The following is a 17,796-nucleotide window of genomic DNA, read 5'->3' as shown; positions in this document are numbered from 1 at the left end:
CTTGGGGCAAGTTGTTTCCCCTGTCTGAACCTCAGTCAGACATGACACACTGGGTTATTGGGACGATTAAGGGATCGATACAAGACACTTCAAACCGTCCCTTGCTTGGCATAGAATCCCTTAATCAAATCCATTCTCAGTAGCAGGAGTCTCAGCCATTGGATATTTTTATTTTTATTTGTGTTACGCTGAACACTGAAAAATATTCTCTCATACTCATACGGCTCCAGGGAATATGGAGCATCAGGCTAAAGGATGGGGTGGATCTCAAGTCAAAGGAGCCATGGGTATGGCTGAAGGGGTAAGCACAGGAGCTTTTGTGCTCTGGTTGTGAGTGTTGGTGGCTGCTGGGCAAGGGAATCAGACCTGCAGGGGACCCGAGAACTTGGAATCTGGCCAGTGCACCCTTGCTCCCTTCTTGGGCTTCCTGGGTTTCAGGGGAGCCTTTGGCCCGTGAGGGTACTTGGAGGCTTTGCCCGGAACAGCAGGAGCAGGAGCAGGAGGCCCCCCGGAGACAGGCTGGACCTTGGGCCCAGAGTTGGCCAGCTTCTGCCTGAGGCAATGGTTTTGGGCCTGGAGCCTTTGGAACTCCCTCTCTGCCCACAGGACAGCCTTCTGGCTCTCCTCACTCCTCTTCTCCACCACGAGGCGCTCCCGCTCATGCAAGGAGGCGATTTGCTGCCATTCTCGGTGCAGGTCGGCGGCCATGTTCCTATAGAGGCCCAAGTGCCAGTGGGCAGCATCCGCCTTCCTGCGCACCTTGGCAAGCTCGTTCTTCACTTGCAGGCAGCGTGCCTTCTCCTCCATCATCTTCCTCTCCAGGTGTCTGAGGTGCTCTTCGCACAGCTTCGGCTCTGCCTCAAGCTTCAGGCGCAACTTCGGAATCTCACCGTCCAGGAGGGTGTTCCGAAGGTGAACAGGTCCTTGCTCAGCTTGGTGGCTTGTTGGGTTTCTTGGGAGCTCTTCATTCCTCTGACGTGCCTTCTTCAGTGCCCTGGACGGCTTGAATTGGTTCACGGGGCTCCCGCCTGAGGGCACGTGGTCAGGGGAGGAGGAGCCAGTCTCCACCTGCCTCCTTGAGCCCCCACCTTCCAGATGATCTCCAAGCAGCTCTAGCACATGCATCCCCTTCAGGAGGATCTGGCTGAGGGTGTGCTGTTGGCTCTGGCCCTCAGCGCTGGCCTGCCGCCGCACTCCTCCTTCAGGAAGCTCTGGCCTGCCTGCCTGCCCTGCCTCGTCCTGCACTCTCTGTCCACAGCTGCCAATCTCCTGAACCAGCGGGTCTGCACTTGCCTGCAGATCACGGCTGTCCTTGAAGCCTTCTGGCGTTTTCCTCACCAGGGCTTCTCCATCTTCCTGGGCTGCTCCACAGATGGGATTTTCATGAGGCAGCTGCTGAGGGCTCTTCAACAGCCTTTGCCGAACTCCCTTCCGCAGTTGCGTGGTGTTTCCCACTGACCAATACCCGGCATCTTGATTCAGGGCAGCCAGAGCAAGAAGCTGGAACGGGAGAGGACTGGCCTTCGGCTCGGATGATGCGACAGCTCCACGGGCTTGTGCGTCCGGTTCGGTCTTCTCCATGCCTTTTCCAGAGACTTCCTCGTTCCGGGCACACTGCCACATTCTTCTTCGGAAGCTGAGTGCACTCTTTCCCAGGAACACCACCACTGCAGTGCACACCAGGATCTCCCAGCGAAACCCAGAGACTCGTGGCACATGTGGCCAACGTTCGGATATCACCAACCCAGCAGCCCACAGCTGCTCCAGGACAGCCCACAGCGGCTCCAGAACTGTGTGGGGAGGCATTTGGATGGCCCCCAGCTGGCTCCAAAGAGCCTTGTGGCTTGGTCTCCGATCACCAGTGTCTTCTGGGCCACTAGGAAGTGCTTGGAACCCCTACGAGGGTTCCGTCTCCAACGCAAACCAGTGCCTGGCAACAGGAGCTGAAGGGAGGAGGGGTGGGGGAGGTGCACCTGAGTCTCCAAGGCACATCATTGCCTGCAACCGGAGCTGACAGCAGGTGGGGTAGGGGAGGGGAATCGCTCTATTGTACACCTGAAACAAAGACAACCCTATCGATCAATTTCTCGGAAGTACAATTTCAACATTAAAAAAAATATATTTAAAAAGCAAACTAGGTATCCAAAGGAGAAATCTAACAAATATCCAAACACTGAGAAAGTAACCTTCTAGATGATCAAAGATCAAAGATCAAATCTCAATGCATTGAAGTGAAGGAAAATGAACATACAACATATGAAAATGTGTGGGACACAGCACAATCAATGGACAGCACCATGTAGAGCAATCACTGCCTATGTTAGAAAGGAGGAGGAGGAGCAGGGAGGCTCAGTCAGTTAGTCCAACTCTTGATTTTGACTCGGGTCATGATTAAACTCGAGGTTGTGAGACTGAACCTGCATTGTGCTGGTGCTGGGCATGGAGGCTGTTTATTAATCTCTCTCTCTCTCTCTCTCTCTCTCTCTCTGTACCCCTTCCCTGTCTCTCTCTCTCTCTCTCTCTCTCTCTCTGTCTCAAAACAATAAGCTCTCCACGTCAGAACCTAGACAAAGATGAGAAAATAAAACTAAAGAAGAAAACCAAAGGAATCCTTCCACCCAGTTTCAAGATCTACAGCTATAGTAATCAAAAATGTGTGGTGTTGGTGAAGGGATAGACAAATGGAACAGTATAAAGATAGATAAGTGGAACAGGATCAAACCCAGAAAGAGACCAACCACCAACATGTCAATGGGATTCTGACAAAGGGGAAAAGCAATTCAATGGAGGAGTGACAGCGTTTTGAAGAAATGGTGCTAGAGCAAGTGGACTTCCAGAGACAAAGAAGAAGAAGGAGGCCCAAGAAGAAGAGGGAGGGGCAGAGAGGAGGAGGAGGTGGAGGTGGAGGACGAGGAGGACGAGGACCACAATCGAAGGCTCATCCTCTGTACAAAACTGAACTCGTGGCGCCTGGGTGACTCAGTCGCTGAGGCAGCCAGCTCTTCATTTCGGCTCTTGTCATGCTCTCAGGGTCCCGGGACAAAATCAGGCTCCAAGCTCACTGGGGAGTCTGCTTCAGGACGCTCTTTTCGCTTCTCCCTCCACCCCACGCCCCACTCATGCGCATGCTCACTCTCTCAAAAAGAAAAAAAAATTTGTTAAATTAACTCAAAATTAATCACCGCCTTCTACGTAAAATGATAAATCTTCTAGGGAAAAAAATGTCCAGAATGGACAGCTAGGTAAAGAATCCTCCGACTGGACATCAAATCATGTTCCGTTCAAGAAGAGTTGATTCATTAGACATGATCCAACAAATCAGAATTGGAAGTCTGTAATGTGTGAAACACCTTGTGAAGAAGACCCAAAAGGGAAGCTACAAACTGGGAGAAAATAGGTGCAAACCACATACCTGACAAAGGACTCCTGTCGGAAGGAGAGAACCTCAAAAGTTGACCCCCAAAGAAGCAAGCCATCCAGTCTGAAAAGAACAAAAACAAAAAAAAATGGGCAAAAGACCGAAACCCTTTACCAAAGAGTATACAGATGGAAATCCCATAAAAAGTTACCATCGGGGCAATTCAAATTCAAACTCCAATGAGCTCTCACTGCACACCTATCAGCATGATGCAAACCAAATGCACCCGAGAGGGAGAGAGAGACCCCACTCCCCAATGCAAGGCAGGATGTGGAACGACTGGATCGCTCCTGCATCGCTGTTGGGAATGGAAGGTGATAGAGCTCCCTCTTGAAAACAGTTCACAGTTCCTTTTCTTTTTCAAGGCCTGGATTTAAATTCCAGGGAACAAGCAGTAGAATATGCTTTTCGGGTGCACAGGATAGTGACCCAACCCTCCACACAGTTTCTCTGAAAACTAGACTTGCAACCACCCTAGGACCCCAGTCATTGCACTCTTGGCATTTCTCTGCGAGAAATCCAAACTTACGTTTGCTCAAAAACCTGTACAGGAACGGATCTGTGTCCTGATGGAAGCAGTGGGGCTGCCAAGGGGGTAGAAGTGACTGCAGTGGTTGGATATTGACACTGGACAGCCTTGTAAGAGATGTTCTCATCTTGCTTCTTTGAAGGCCCCTTCCCATTCATGGTGGTCCTGGGGACAAGGAGAAAAGGAATGTCAACGATTTCAAGAAGTTGAAAGGATTTCAAGAAGTTGAAACCAAGCATTAGAACACCATCTCTTCTACATGAATTCATTCTCATATTCACCCCCAGTCTCCCAAAGCAGACAGGAGGGGTCTGGTCCAACAGGGGTTGCGGGCAGTGGCCCTTCCACAGGCCATCTCCCCTCCAGCCTAGAAGTCCAACGACCAGGTCCCAGGCTTTCAACTCATCTCATTCTCTAGGGGCCTTCTCTAGGGGCCCCAGGGAACTTCTGGGCTCTTTCTCTGCCTTCTAGGAGGCTCTGTGGGGCTGGGTCGAGTGCTCTCAGCCGACTTGGACCACACTGCCAGGTGTCTCCCCCTGCATTTGCCACCCTTCGACACAGGAGGATCAAGTGGGAGGATGTCCTCTCAGAGAGATCCATGGCGATCAGCATAGATGTCCTCTCTCTTCCATTGTTTACCCTCATCTCTCAGGCGTTTCTACCATCTCTTGATTTCCCTGGAATTTCAACCCCAGGAGAGGGGGGGTGGGTCAGAAGCCAAACATTTGGCTTCCCACTCCTGTCTTTCTTGAAGGTTTTCCCCGAACCAATGGGCCTAAAACAACATTCATAACCTGATATGGTTTCTGTGGGCCAGCCATCCAGGTGCAACTAGCCAGGTCCCTGTGGCTCAGGATCTCTCACAAGGCTGCAGTCCAGAGGGCCTCTGGATCTTCAGTCATCTGCGGGCTTGTTGGGGGTAAGTCTGCTTTTGAGCTCACTCAGCTGGCTGTGAGCAGCCAGAGGCCCTCCATTGCTGGAAGCAAGAAAGAGTCATTCCTTGCCCCATGGGCCTCTCCAGCATAAAGCTCCCAAGGAGCAGCTGGCTTCCCTGGGAACAGATGCGGGAGGGAGGGACGGAGGGCGGGCAAGCCCAAGAGGAGACCAGTCTCTTTGTCAACTCACCTCCGAAGGGACATCCTATCACTTTGGCCACATTCTGTCCTTTACAAGGGAGTCAGTAGTTCTGACTCGAATCAAGAGGTGGAGTATGGAACACAAAACGATGTGTACCCAAGATGGGAATCGTTGGAGACCCTTAAAGGCTGCCCTCCCTACTTGGCTGGGACTTGACCTCAGCTAGCCACCACTATAATCTCTGCATCCTTATATTATTATATATTATGTTAGATTATATTACATGCACTATTATCTTTGCATAGAATCATCACATCCTAGGACGTGAACGAGGGGAACAATTTACCAAGCCCTTCTGGGATCCTTCAGCAGCTTGCCTAGAAGTTCCTTGCCCAACAGTGCCTGTCAGTTCAGTGTCTGGCTCCTGATTTCGGTTCAGGGCTGATCACGTGATCTGGGAAATCCAGACCAGCGTCTGGTTCAGCACTTGAGTCCGAAGCCTGTCGAGGAATCTCTCTAACTCGGCCCCTCCCCCGCCTGCATGTGTGTGCGTTCCTTTGTGTGTGTGTGTGTGTATGTGTGCGCCGTCACCCTTTCTGTCTCACCAAGGAAGAAGAAGAAGAAGAAGAAGAAGAAGAAGAAGAAGAAGAAGAAGAAGAAGAAGAAGAAGAAGAAGAAGAAGAAGAAGAAGAAGAAGAAGAAGAACAGTACTAGGCATAGTAGTAGAAGTTATTGGCACAGCAGGTGATCATTAGACAACCCTGGTTTGGAACGGGAGCTCTGAAATTCACTAGCTGTGTGATCTTGGGGCAAGTTGTTTCCCCTGTCTGAACCTCAGTCAGACATGACACACTGGGTTATTGGGACGATTAAGGGATCGATACAAGACACTTCAAACCGTCCCTTGCTTGGCATAGAATCCCTTAATCAAATCCATTCTCAGTAGCAGGAGTCTCAGCCATTGGATATTTTTATTTTTATTTGTGTTACGCTGAACACTGAAAAATATTCTCTCACACTCATACGGCTCCAGGGAATATGGAGCATCAGGCTAAAGGATGGGGTGGATCTCAAGTCAAAGGAGCCATGGGTATGGCTGAAGGGGTAAGCACAGGAGCTGTTGTGCTCTGGTTGTGAGTGTTGGTGGCTGCTGGGCAAGGGAATCAGACCTGCAGGGGACCCGAGAACTTGGAATCTGGCCAGTGCACCCTTGCTCCCTTCTTGGGCTTCCTGGGTTTCAGGGGAGCCTTTGGCCCTTGAGGGTATTTGGAGGCTGTGCCCGGAACAGCAGGAGCAGGAGCAGGAGGCCCCCCGGAGACAGGCTGGACCTTGGGCCCAGAGTTGGCCAGCTTCTGCCTGAGGCAATGGTTTTGGGCCTGGAGCCTTTGGAACTCCCTCTCTGCCCACAGGACAGCCTTCTGGCTCTCCTCACTCCTCTTCTCCACCAGGAGGCGCTCCCGCTCATGCAAGGAGGCGATTTGCTGCCATTCTCCGTGCAGGTCGGCGGCCATGTTCCTATAGAGGCCCAAGTGCCAGTGGGCAGCATCTGCCTTCCTGCGCACCTTGGCAAGCTCGTTCTTCACTTGCAGGCAGCGTGCCTTCTCCTCCATCATCTTCCTCTCCAGGTGTCTGAGGTGCTCTTCGCACAGCTTCGGCTCTGCCTCAAGCTTCAGGCGCAACTTCGGAATCTCACCGTCCAGGAGGGTGTTCCGAAGGTGAACAGGTCCTTGCTCAGCTTGGTGGCTTGTTGGGTTTCTTGGGAGCTCTTCATTCCTCTGACGTGCCTTCTTCAGTGCCCTGGACGGCTTGAATTGGTTCACGGGGCTCCCGCCTGAGGGCACGTGGTCAGGGGAGGAGGAGCCAGTCTCCACCTGCCTCCTTGAGCCCCCACCTTCCAGATGATCTCCAAGCAGCTCTAGCACATGCATCCCCTTCAGGAGGATCTGGCTGAGGGTGTGCTGTTGGCTCTGGCCCTCAGCGCTGGCCTGCCGCCGCACTCCTCCTTCAGGAAGCTCTGGCCTGCCTGCCTGCCCTGCCTCGTCCTGCACTCTCTGTCCACAGCTGCCAATCTCCTGAACCAGCGGGTCTGCACTTGCCTGCAGATCACGGCTGTCCTTGAAGCCTTCTGGCGTTTTCCTCACCAGGGCTTCTCCATCTTCCTGGGCTGCTCCACAGATGGGATTTTCATGAGGCAGCTGCTGAGGGCTCTTCAACAGCCTTTGCCGAACTCCCTTCAGCAGTTGCGTGGTGTTTCCCACTGACCAATACCCGGCATCTTGATTCAGGGCAGCCAGAGCAAGAAGCTGGAACGGGAGAGGACTGGCCTTCGGCTCGGATGATGCAACAGCTCCACGGGTTTGTGCGTCCGGTTCGGTCTTCTCCATGCCTTTTCCAGAGACTTCCTCGTTCCGGGCACACTGCCACTTTCTTCTTCGGAAGCTGAGTGCACTCTTTCCCAGGAACACCACCACTGCAGTGCACACCAGGATCTCCCAGCGAAACCCAGAGACTCGTGGCACATGTGGCCAACGTTCGTCTATCACCAACCCAGCAGCCCACAGCTGCTCCAGGACAGCCCACAGCGGCTCCAGAACTGTGTGGGGAGGCATTTGGATGGCCCCCAGCTGGCTCCAAAGAGCCTTGTGGCTTGGTCTCCGATCACCAGTGTCTTCTGGGCCACTAGGAAGTGCTTGGAACCCTTACGAGGGTTCCGTCTCCAAAGCAAACCAGTGCCTGGCAACAGGAGCTGAAGGGAGGAGGGGTGGGGGAGGTGCACCTGAGTCTCCAAGGCACATCAGTGCCTGCAACCAGAGCTGACAGCAGGTGGGCTAGGGGAGGGGAATCGCTCTATTGTACACCTGAAACAAAGACAACCCTATCGATCAATTTCTCGGAAGTAGAATTTCAACATTAAAAAAAAAATATTTAAAAAGCAAACTAGGTATCCAAAGGAGAAATCTAACAAATATCCAAACACTGAGAAAGTAACTTTCTAGATGATCAAAGATCAAAGATCAAATCTCAATGCATTGAAGTGAAGGAAAATGAACATACAACATATGAAAATGTGTGGGACACAGCACAATCAATGGACAGCACCATGTAGAGCAATCACTGCCTATGTTAGAAAGGAGGAGGAGCATCTGGGAGGCTCAGTCAGTTAGTCCAACTCTTGATTTTGACTCGGGTCATGATGAAACTCGAGGTTGTGAGACTGAACCTGCATTGTGCTGGTGCTGGGCATGGAGGCTGTTTAATAATCTCTCTCTCTCTCTCTCTCTCTCTCTCTCTCTGTACCCCTTCCCTGTCTCTCTCTCTCTCTCTCTCTCTCTCTCTCTGTCTCAAAACAATAAGCTGTCCACGTCAGAACCTAGAAAAAGATGAGAAAATAAAACTAAAGAAGAAAACCAAAGGAATCCTTCCACCCAGTTTCAAGATCTACAGCTATAGTAATCAAAAATGTGTGGTGTTGGTGAAGGGATAGACAAATGGAACAGTATAAAGATAGATAAGTGGAACAGGATCAAACCCAGAAAGAGACCAACCACCAACATGTCAATGGGATTCTGACAAAGGGGAAAAGCAATTCAATGGAGGAGTGACAGCGTTTTGAAGAAATGGTGCTAGAGCAAGTGGACTTCCAGAGACAAAGAAGAAGAAGGAGGCCCAAGAAGAAGAGGGAGGGGCAGAGAGGAGGAGGAGGTGGAGGTGGAGGACGAGGAGGACGAGGACCACAATCGAAGGCTCATCCTCTGTACAAAACTGAACTCGTGGCGCCTGGGTGACTCAGTCGCTGAGGCAGCCAGCTCTTCATTTCGGCTCTTGTCATGCTCTCAGGGTCCCAGGACAAAATCAGGCTCCAAGCTCACTGGGGAGTCTGCTTCAGGACGCTCTTTTCGCTTCTCCCTCCACCCCACGCCCCACTCATGCGCATGCTCACTCTCTCAAAAAGAAAAAAAAATTTGTTAAATTAACTCAAAATTAATCACCGCCTTCTACGTAAAATGATAAATCTTCTAGGGAAAAAAATGTCCAGAATGGACAGCTAGGTAAAGAATCCTCCGACTGGACATCAAATCATGTTCCGTTCAAGAAGAGTTGATTCATTAGACATGATCCAACAAATCAGAATTGGAAGTCTGTAATGTGTGAAACACCTTGTGAAGAAGACCCAAAAGGGAAGCTACAAACTGGGAGAAAATAGGTGCAAACCACATACCTGATAAAGGACTCCTGTCGGAAGGAGAGAACCTCAAAAGTTGACCCCCAAAGAAGCAAGCCATCCAGTCTGAAAAGAACAAAAACAAAAAAAAATGGGCAAAAGACCGAAACCCTTTACCAAAGAGTATACAGATGGAAATCCCATAAAAAGTTACCAGCGGGGCAATTCAGATTCAAACTCCAATGAGCTCTCACTGCACACCTATCAGCATGATGCAAACCAAATGCACCCGAGAGGGAGAGAGAGACCCCACTCTCCAATGCAAGGCAGGATGTGGAACGACTGGATCGCTCCTGCATCGCTGTTGGGAATGGAAGGTGATAGAGCTCCCTCTTGAAAACAGTTCACAGTTCCTTTTCTTTTTCAAGGCCTGGATTTAAATTCCAGGGAACAAGCAGTAGAATATGCTTTTCGGGTGCACAGTAGAGTGACCCAACCCTCCACACAGTTTCTCTGAAAACTAGACTTGCAACCACCCTAGGACCCCAGTCATTGCACTCTTGGCATTTCTCTGCGAGAAATCCAAACTTACGTTTGCTCAAAAACCTGTACAGGAACGGATCTGTGTCCTGATGGAAGCAGTGGGGCTGCCAAGGGGGTAGAAGTGACTGCAGTGGTTGGATATTGACACTGGACAGCCTTGTAAGAGATGTTCTCATCTTGCTTCTTTGAAGGCCCCTTCCCATTCATGGTGGTCCTGGGGACAAGGAGAAAAGGAATGTCAACGATTTCAAGAAGTTGAAAGGATTTCAAGAAGTTGAAACCAAGCATTAGAACACCATCTCTTCTACATGAATTCATTCTCATATTCACCCCCAGTCTCCCAAAGCAGACAGGAGGGGTCTGGTCCAACAGGGGTTGCGGGCAGTGGCCCTTCCACAGGCCATCTCCCCTCCAGCCTAGAAGTCCAACGACCAGGTCCCAGGCTTTCAACTCATCTCATTCTCTAGGGGCCTTCTCTAGGGGCCCCAGGGAACTTCTGGGCTCTTTCTCTGCCTTCTAGGAGGCTCTGTGGGGCTGGGTCGAGTGCTCTCAGCCGAGTTGGACCACACTGCCAGGTGTCTCCCCCTGCATTTGCCACCCTTCGACACAGGAGGATCAAGTGGGAGGATGTCCTCTCAGAGAGATCCATGGCGATCAGAATAGATGTCCTCTCTCTTCCATTGTTTACCCTCATCTCTCAGGCGTTTCTACCATCTCTTGATTTCCCTGGAATTTCAACCCCAGGAGAGGGGGGGTGGGTCAGAAGCCAAACATTTGGCTTCCCACTCCTGTCTTTCTTGAAGGTTTTCCCCGAACCAATGGGCCTAAAACAACATTCATAACCTGATATGGTTTCTGTGGGCCAGCCATCCAGGTGCAACTAGCCAGGTCCCTGTGGCTCAGGATCTCTCACAAGGCTGCAGTCCAGAGGGCCTCTGGATCTTCAGTCATCTGCGGGCTTGTTGGGGGTAAGTCTGCTTTTGAGCTCACTCAGCTGGCTGTGAGCAGCCAGAGGCCCTCCATTGCTGGAAGCAAGAAATAGTCATTCCTTGCCCCATGGGCCTCTCCAGCATAAAGCTCCCAAGGAGCAGCTGGCTTCCCTGGGAACAGATGCGGGAGGGAGGGACGGAGGGCGGGCAAGCCCAAGAGGAGACCAGTCTCTTTGTAAACTCACCTCCGAAGGGACATCCTATCACTTTGGCCACATTCTGTCCTTTACAAGGGAGTCAGTAGTTCTGACTCGAATCAAGAGGTGGAGTATGGAACACAAAACGATGTGTACCCAAGATGGGAATCGTTGGAGACCCTTAAAGGCTGCCCTCCCTACTTGGCTGGGACTTGACCTCAGCTAGCCACCACTATAATCTCTGCATCCTTATATTATTATATATTATGTTAGATTATATTACATGCACTATTATCTTTGCATAGAATCATCACATCCTAGGACGTGAACGAGGGGAATAATATACCAAGCCCTTCTGGGATCCTTCAGCAGCTTGCCTAGAAGTTCCTTGCCCAAGGGTGCCTGTCAGTTCAGTGTCTGGCTCCTGATTTCGGTTCAGGGCTGATCACGTGATCTGGGAAATCCAGACCAGCGTCTGGTTCAGCACTTGAGTCCGAAGCCTGTCGAGGAATCTCTCTAACTCGGCCCCTCCCCCGCCTGCATGTGTGTGCGTTCCTTTGTGTGTGTGTGTGTGTATGTGTGCGCCGTCACCCTTTCTGTCTCACCAAGGAAGAAGAAGAAGAAGAAGAAGAAGAAGAAGAAGAAGAAGAAGAAGAAGAAGAAGAAGAAGAAGAAGAAGAAGAAGAAGAAGAAGAACAGTACTAGGCATAGTAGTAGAAGTTATTGGCACAGCAGGTGATCATTAGACAACCCTGGTTTGGAACGGGAGCTCTGAAATTCACTAGCTGTGTGATCTTGGGGCAAGTTGTTTCCCCTGTCTGAACCTCAGTCAGACATGACACACTGGGTTATTGGGACGATTAAGGGATCGATACAAGACACTTCAAACCGTCCCTTGCTTGGCATAGAATCCCTTAATCAAATCCATTCTCAGTAGCAGGAGTCTCAGCCATTGGATATTTTTATTTTTATTTGTGTTACGCTGAACACTGAAAAATATTCTCTCACACTCATACGGCTCCAGGGAATATGGAGCATCAGGCTAAAGGATGGGGTGGATCTCAAGTCAAAGGAGCCATGGGTATGGCTGAAGGGGTAAGCACAGGAGCTTTGGTGCTCTGGTTGTGAGTGTTGGTGGCTGCTGGGCAAGGGAATCAGACCTGCAGGGGACCCGAGAACTTGGAGTCTGGCCAGTGCACCCTTGCTCCCTTCTTGGGCTTCCTGGGTTTCAGGGGAGCCTTTGGCCCTTGAGGGTATTTGGAGGCTGTGCCCGGAACAGCAGGAGCAGGAGCAGGAGGCCCCCCGGAGACAGGCTGGACCTTGGGCCCAGAGTTGGCCAGCTTCTGCCTGAGGCAATGGTTTTGGGCCTGGAGCCTTTGGAACTCCCTCTCTGCCCACAGGACAGCCTTCTGGCTCTCCTCACTCCTCTTCTCCACCAGGAGGCGCTCCCGCTCATGCAAGGAGGCGATTTGCTGCCATTCTCCGTGCAGGTCGGCGGCCATGTTCCTATAGAGGCCCAAGTGCCAGTGGGCAGCATCCGCCTTCCTGCGCACCTTGGCAAGCTCGTTCTTCACTTGCAGGCAGCGTGCCTTCTCCTCCATCATCTTCCTCTCCAGGTGTCTGAGGTGCTCTTCGCACAGCTTCGGCTCTGCCTCAAGCTTCAGGCGCAACTTCGGAATCTCACCGTCCAGGAGGGTGTTCCGAAGGTGAACAGGTCCTTGCTCAGCTTGGTGGCTTGTTGGGTTTCTTGGGAGCTCTTCATTCCTCTGACGTGCCTTCTTCAGTGCCCTGGACGGCTTGAATTGGTTCACGGGGCTCCCGCCTGAGGGCACGTGGTCAGGGGAGGAGGAGCCAGTCTCCACCTGCCTCCTTGAGCCCCCACCTTCCAGATGATCTCCAAGCAGCTCTAGCACATGCATCCCCTTCAGGAGGATCTGGCTGAGGGTGTGCTGTTGGCTCTGGCCCTCAGCGCTGGCCTGCCGCCGCACTCCTCCTTCAGGAAGCTCTGGCCTGCCTGCCTGCCCTGCCTCGTCCTGCACTCTCTGTCCACAGCTGCCAATCTCCTGAACCAGCGGGTCTGCACTTGCCTGCAGATCACGGCTGTCCTTGAAGCCTTCTGGCGTTTTCCTCACCAGGGCTTCTCCATCTTCCTGGGCTGCTCCACAGATGGGATTTTCATGAGGCAGCTGCTGAGGGCTCTTCAACAGCCTTTGCCGAACTCCCTTCCGCAGTTGCGTGGTGTTTCCCACTGACCAATACCCGGCATCTTGATTCAGGGCAGCCAGAGCAAGAAGCTGGAACGGGAGAGGACTGGCCTTCGGCTCGGATGATGCGACAGCTCCACGGGCTTGTGCGTCCGGTTCGGTCTTCTCCATGCCTTTTCCAGAGACTTCCTCGTTCCGGGCACACTGCCACTTTCTTCTTCGGAAGCTGAGTGCACTCTTTCCCAGGAACACCACCACTGCAGTGCACACCAGGATCTCCCAGCGAAACCCAGAGACTCGTGGCACATGTGGCCAACGTTCGTCTATCACCAACCCAGCAGCCCACAGCTGCTCCAGGACAGCCCACAGCGGCTCCAGAACTGTGTGGGGAGGCATTTGGATGGCCCCCAGCTGGCTCCAAAGAGCCTTGTGGCTTGGTCTCCGATCACCAGTGTCTTCTGGGCCACTAGGAAGTGCTTGGAACCCCTACGAGGGTTCCGTCTCCAACGCAAACCAGTGCCTGGCAACAGGAGCTGAAGGGAGGAGGGGTGGGGGAGGTGCACCTGAGTCTCCAAGGCACATCATTGCCTGCAACCGGAGCTGACAGCAGGTGGGGTAGGGGAGGGGAATCGCTATATTGTACACCTGAAACAAAGACAACCCTATCGATCAATTTCTCGGAAGTACAATTTCAACATTAAAAAAAATATATTTAAAAAGCAAACTAGGTATCCAAAGGAGAAATCTAACAAATATCCAAACACTGAGAAAGTAACCTTCTAGATGATCAAAGATCAAAGATCAAATCTCAATGCATTGAAGTGAAGGAAAATGAACATACAACATATGAAAATGTGTGGGACACAGCACAATCAATGGACAGCACCATGTAGAGCAATCACTGCCTATGTTAGAAAGGAGGAGGAGCATCTGGGAGGCTCAGTCAGTTAGTCCAACTCTTGATTTTGACTCGGGTCATGATGAAACTCGAGGTTGTGAGACTGAACCTGCATTGTGCTGGTGCTGGGCATGGAGGCTGTTTAATAATCTCTCTCTCTCTCTCTCTCTCTCTCTCTCTCTCTCTCTGTACCCCTTCCCTGTCTCTCTCTCTCTCTCTCTCTCTCTCTGTCTCAAAACAATAAGCTCTCCACGTCAGAACCTAGACAAAGATGAGAAAATAAAACTAAAGAAGAAAACCAAAGGAATCCTTCCACCCAGTTTCAAGATCTACAGCTATAGTAATCAAAAATGTGTGGTGTTGGTGAAGGGATAGACAAATGGAACAGTATAAAGATAGATAAGTGGAACAGGATCAAACCCAGAAAGAGACCAACCACCAACATGTCAATGGGATTCTGACAAAGGGGAAAAGCAATTCAATGGAGGAGTGACAGCGTTTTGAAGAAATGGTGCTAGAGCAAGTGGACTTCCAGAGACAAAGAAGAAGAAGGAGGCCCAAGAAGAAGAGGGAGGGGCAGAGAGGAGGAGGAGGTGGAGGTGGAGGACGAGGAGGACGAGGACCACAATCGAAGGCTCATCCTCTGTACAAAACTGAACTCGTGGCGCCTGGGTGACTCAGTCGCTGAGGCAGCCAGCTCTTCATTTCGGCTCTTGTCATGCTCTCAGGGTCCCGGGACAAAATCAGGCTCCAAGCTCACTGGGGAGTCTGCTTAAGGACGCTCTTTTCGCTTCTCCCTCCACCCCACGCCCCACTCATGCGCATGCTCACTCTCTCAAAAAGAAAAAAAAATTTGTTAAATTAACTCAAAATTAATCACCGCCTTCTACGTAAAATGATAAATCTTCTAGGGAAAAAAATGTCCAGAATGGACAGCTAGGTAAAGAATCCTCCGACTGGACATCAAATCATGTTCCGTTCAAGAAGAGTTGATTCATTAGACATGATCCAACAAATCAGAATTGGAAGTCTGTAATGTGTGAAACACCTTGTGAAGAAGACCCAAAAGGGAAGCTACAAACTGGGAGAAAATAGGTGCAAACCACATACCTGATAAAGGACTCCTGTCGGAAGGAGAGAACCTCAAAAGTTGACCCCCAAAGAAGCAAGCCATCCAGTCTGAAAAGAACAAAAACAAAAAAAAATGGGCAAAAGACCGAAACCCTTTACCAAAGAGTATACAGATGGAAATCCCATAAAAAGTTACCATCGGGGCAATTCAAATTCAAACTCCAATGAGCTCTCACTGCACACCTATCAGCATGATGCAAACCAAATGCACCCGAGAGGGAGAGAGAGACCCCACTCCCCAATGCAAGGCAGGATGTGGAACGACTGGATCGCTCCTGCATCGCTGTTGGGAATGGAAGGTGATAGAGCTCCCTCTTGAAAACAGTTCACAGTTCCTTTTCTTTTTCAAGGCCTGGATTTAAATTCCAGGGAACAAGCAGTAGAATATGCTTTTCGGGTGCACAGGATAGTGACCCAACCCTCCACACAGTTTCTCTGAAAACTAGACTTGCAACCACCCTAGGACCCCAGTCATTGCACTCTTGGCATTTCTCTGCGAGAAATCCAAACTTACGTTTGCTCAAAAACCTGTACAGGAACGGATCTGTGTCCTGATGGAAGCAGTGGGGCTGCCAAGGGGGTAGAAGTGACTGCAGTGGTTGGATATTGACACTGGACAGCCTTGTAAGAGATGTTCTCATCTTGCTTCTTTGAAGGCCCCTTCCCATTCATGGTGGTCCTGGGGACAAGGAGAAAAGGAATGTCAACGATTTCAAGAAGTTGAAAGGATTTCAAGAAGTTGAAACCAAGCATTAGAACACCATCTCTTCTACATGAATTCATTCTCATATTCACCCCCAGTCTCCCAAAGCAGACAGGAGGGGTCTGGTCCAACAGGGGTTGCGGGCAGTGGCCCTTCCACAGGCCATCTCCCCTCCAGCCTAGAAGTCCAACGACCAGGTCCCAGGCTTTCAACTCATCTCATTCTCTAGGGGCCTTCTCTAGGGGCCCCAGGGAACTTCTGGGCTCTTTCTCTGCCTTCTAGGAGGCTCTGTGGGGCTGGGTCGAGTGCTCTCAGCCGACTTGGACCACACTGCCAGGTGTCTCCCCCTGCATTTGCCACCCTTCGACACAGGAGGATCAAGTGGGAGGATGTCCTCTCAGAGAGATCCATGGCGATCAGCATAGATGTCCTCTCTCTTCCATTGTTTACCCTCATCTCTCAGGCGTTTCTACCATCTCTTGATTTCCCTGGAATTTCAACCCCAGGAGAGGGGGGGTGGGTCAGAAGCCAAACATTTGGCTTCCCACTCCTGTCTTTCTTGAAGGTTTTCCCCGAACCAATGGGCCTAAAACAACATTCATAACCTGATATGGTTTCTGTGGGCCAGCCATCCAGGTGCAACTAGCCAGGTCCCTGTGGCTCAGGATCTCTCACAAGGCTGCAGTCCAGAGGGCCTCTGGATCTTCAGTCATCTGCGGGCTTGTTGGGGGTAAGTCTGCTTTTGAGCTCACTCAGCTGGCTGTGAGCAGCCAGAGGCCCTCCATTGCTGGAAGCAAGAAATAGTCATTCCTTGCCCCATGGGCCTCTCCAGCATAAAGCTCCCAAGGAGCAGCTGGCTTCCCTGGGAACAGATGCGGGAGGGAGGGACGGAGGGCGGGCAAGCCCAAGAGGAGACCAGTCTCTTTGTCAACTCACCTCCGAAGGGACATCCTATCACTTTGGCCACATTCTGTCCTTTACAAGGGAGTCAGTAGTTCTGACTCGAATCAAGAGGTGGAGTATGGAACACAAAACGATGTGTACCCAAGATGGGAATCGTTGGAGACCCTTAAAGGCTGCCCTCCCTACTTGGCTGGGACTTGACCTCAGCTAGCCACCACTATAATCTCTGCATCCTTATATTATTATATATTATGTTAGATTATATTACATGCACTATTATCTTTGCATAGAATCATCACATCCTAGGACGTGAACGAGGGGAACAATTTACCAAGCCCTTCTGGGATCCTTCAGCAGCTTGCCTAGAAGTTCCTTGCCCAAGGGTGCCTGTCAGTTCAGTGTCTGGCTCCTGATTTCGGTTCAGGGCTGATCACGTGATCTGGGAAATCCAGACCAGCGTCTGGTTCAGCACTTGAGTCCGAAGCCTGTCGAGGAATCTCTCTAACTCGGCCCCTCCCCCGCCTGCATGTGTGTGCGTTCCTTTGTGTGTGTGTGTGTGTATGTGTGCGCCGTCACCCTTTCTGTCTCACCAAGGAAGAAGAAGAAGAAGAAGAAGAAGAAGAAGAAGAAGAAGAAGAAGAAGAAGAAGAAGAAGAAGAAGAAGAAGAAGAAGAAGAACAGTACTAGGCATAGTAGTAGAAGTTATTGGCACAGCAGGTGATCATTAGACAACCCTGGTTTGGAACGGGAGCTCTGAAATTCACTAGCTGTGTGATCTTGGGGCAAGTTGTTTCCCCTGTCTGAACCTCAGTCAGACATGACACACTGGGTTATTGGGACGATTAAGGGATCGATACAAGACACTTCAAACCGTCCCTTGCTTGGCATAGAATCCCTTAATCAAATCCATTCTCAGTAGCAGGAGTCTCAGCCATTGGATATTTTTATTTTTATTTGTGTTACGCTGAACACTGAAAAATATTCTCTCACACTCATACGGCTCCAGGGAATATGGAGCATCAGGCTAAAGGATGGGGTGGATCTCAAGTCAAAGGAGCCATGGGTATGGCTGAAGGGGTAAGCACAGGAGCTTTGGTGCTCT

Source organism: Meles meles, chromosome 1 (assembly GCF_922984935.1).
Source record: "Meles meles chromosome 1, mMelMel3.1 paternal haplotype, whole genome shotgun sequence".
Lineage (NCBI taxonomy): Eukaryota > Metazoa > Chordata > Mammalia > Carnivora > Mustelidae > Meles > Meles meles.
Note: the sequence above shows the minus strand (reverse complement) of the source record.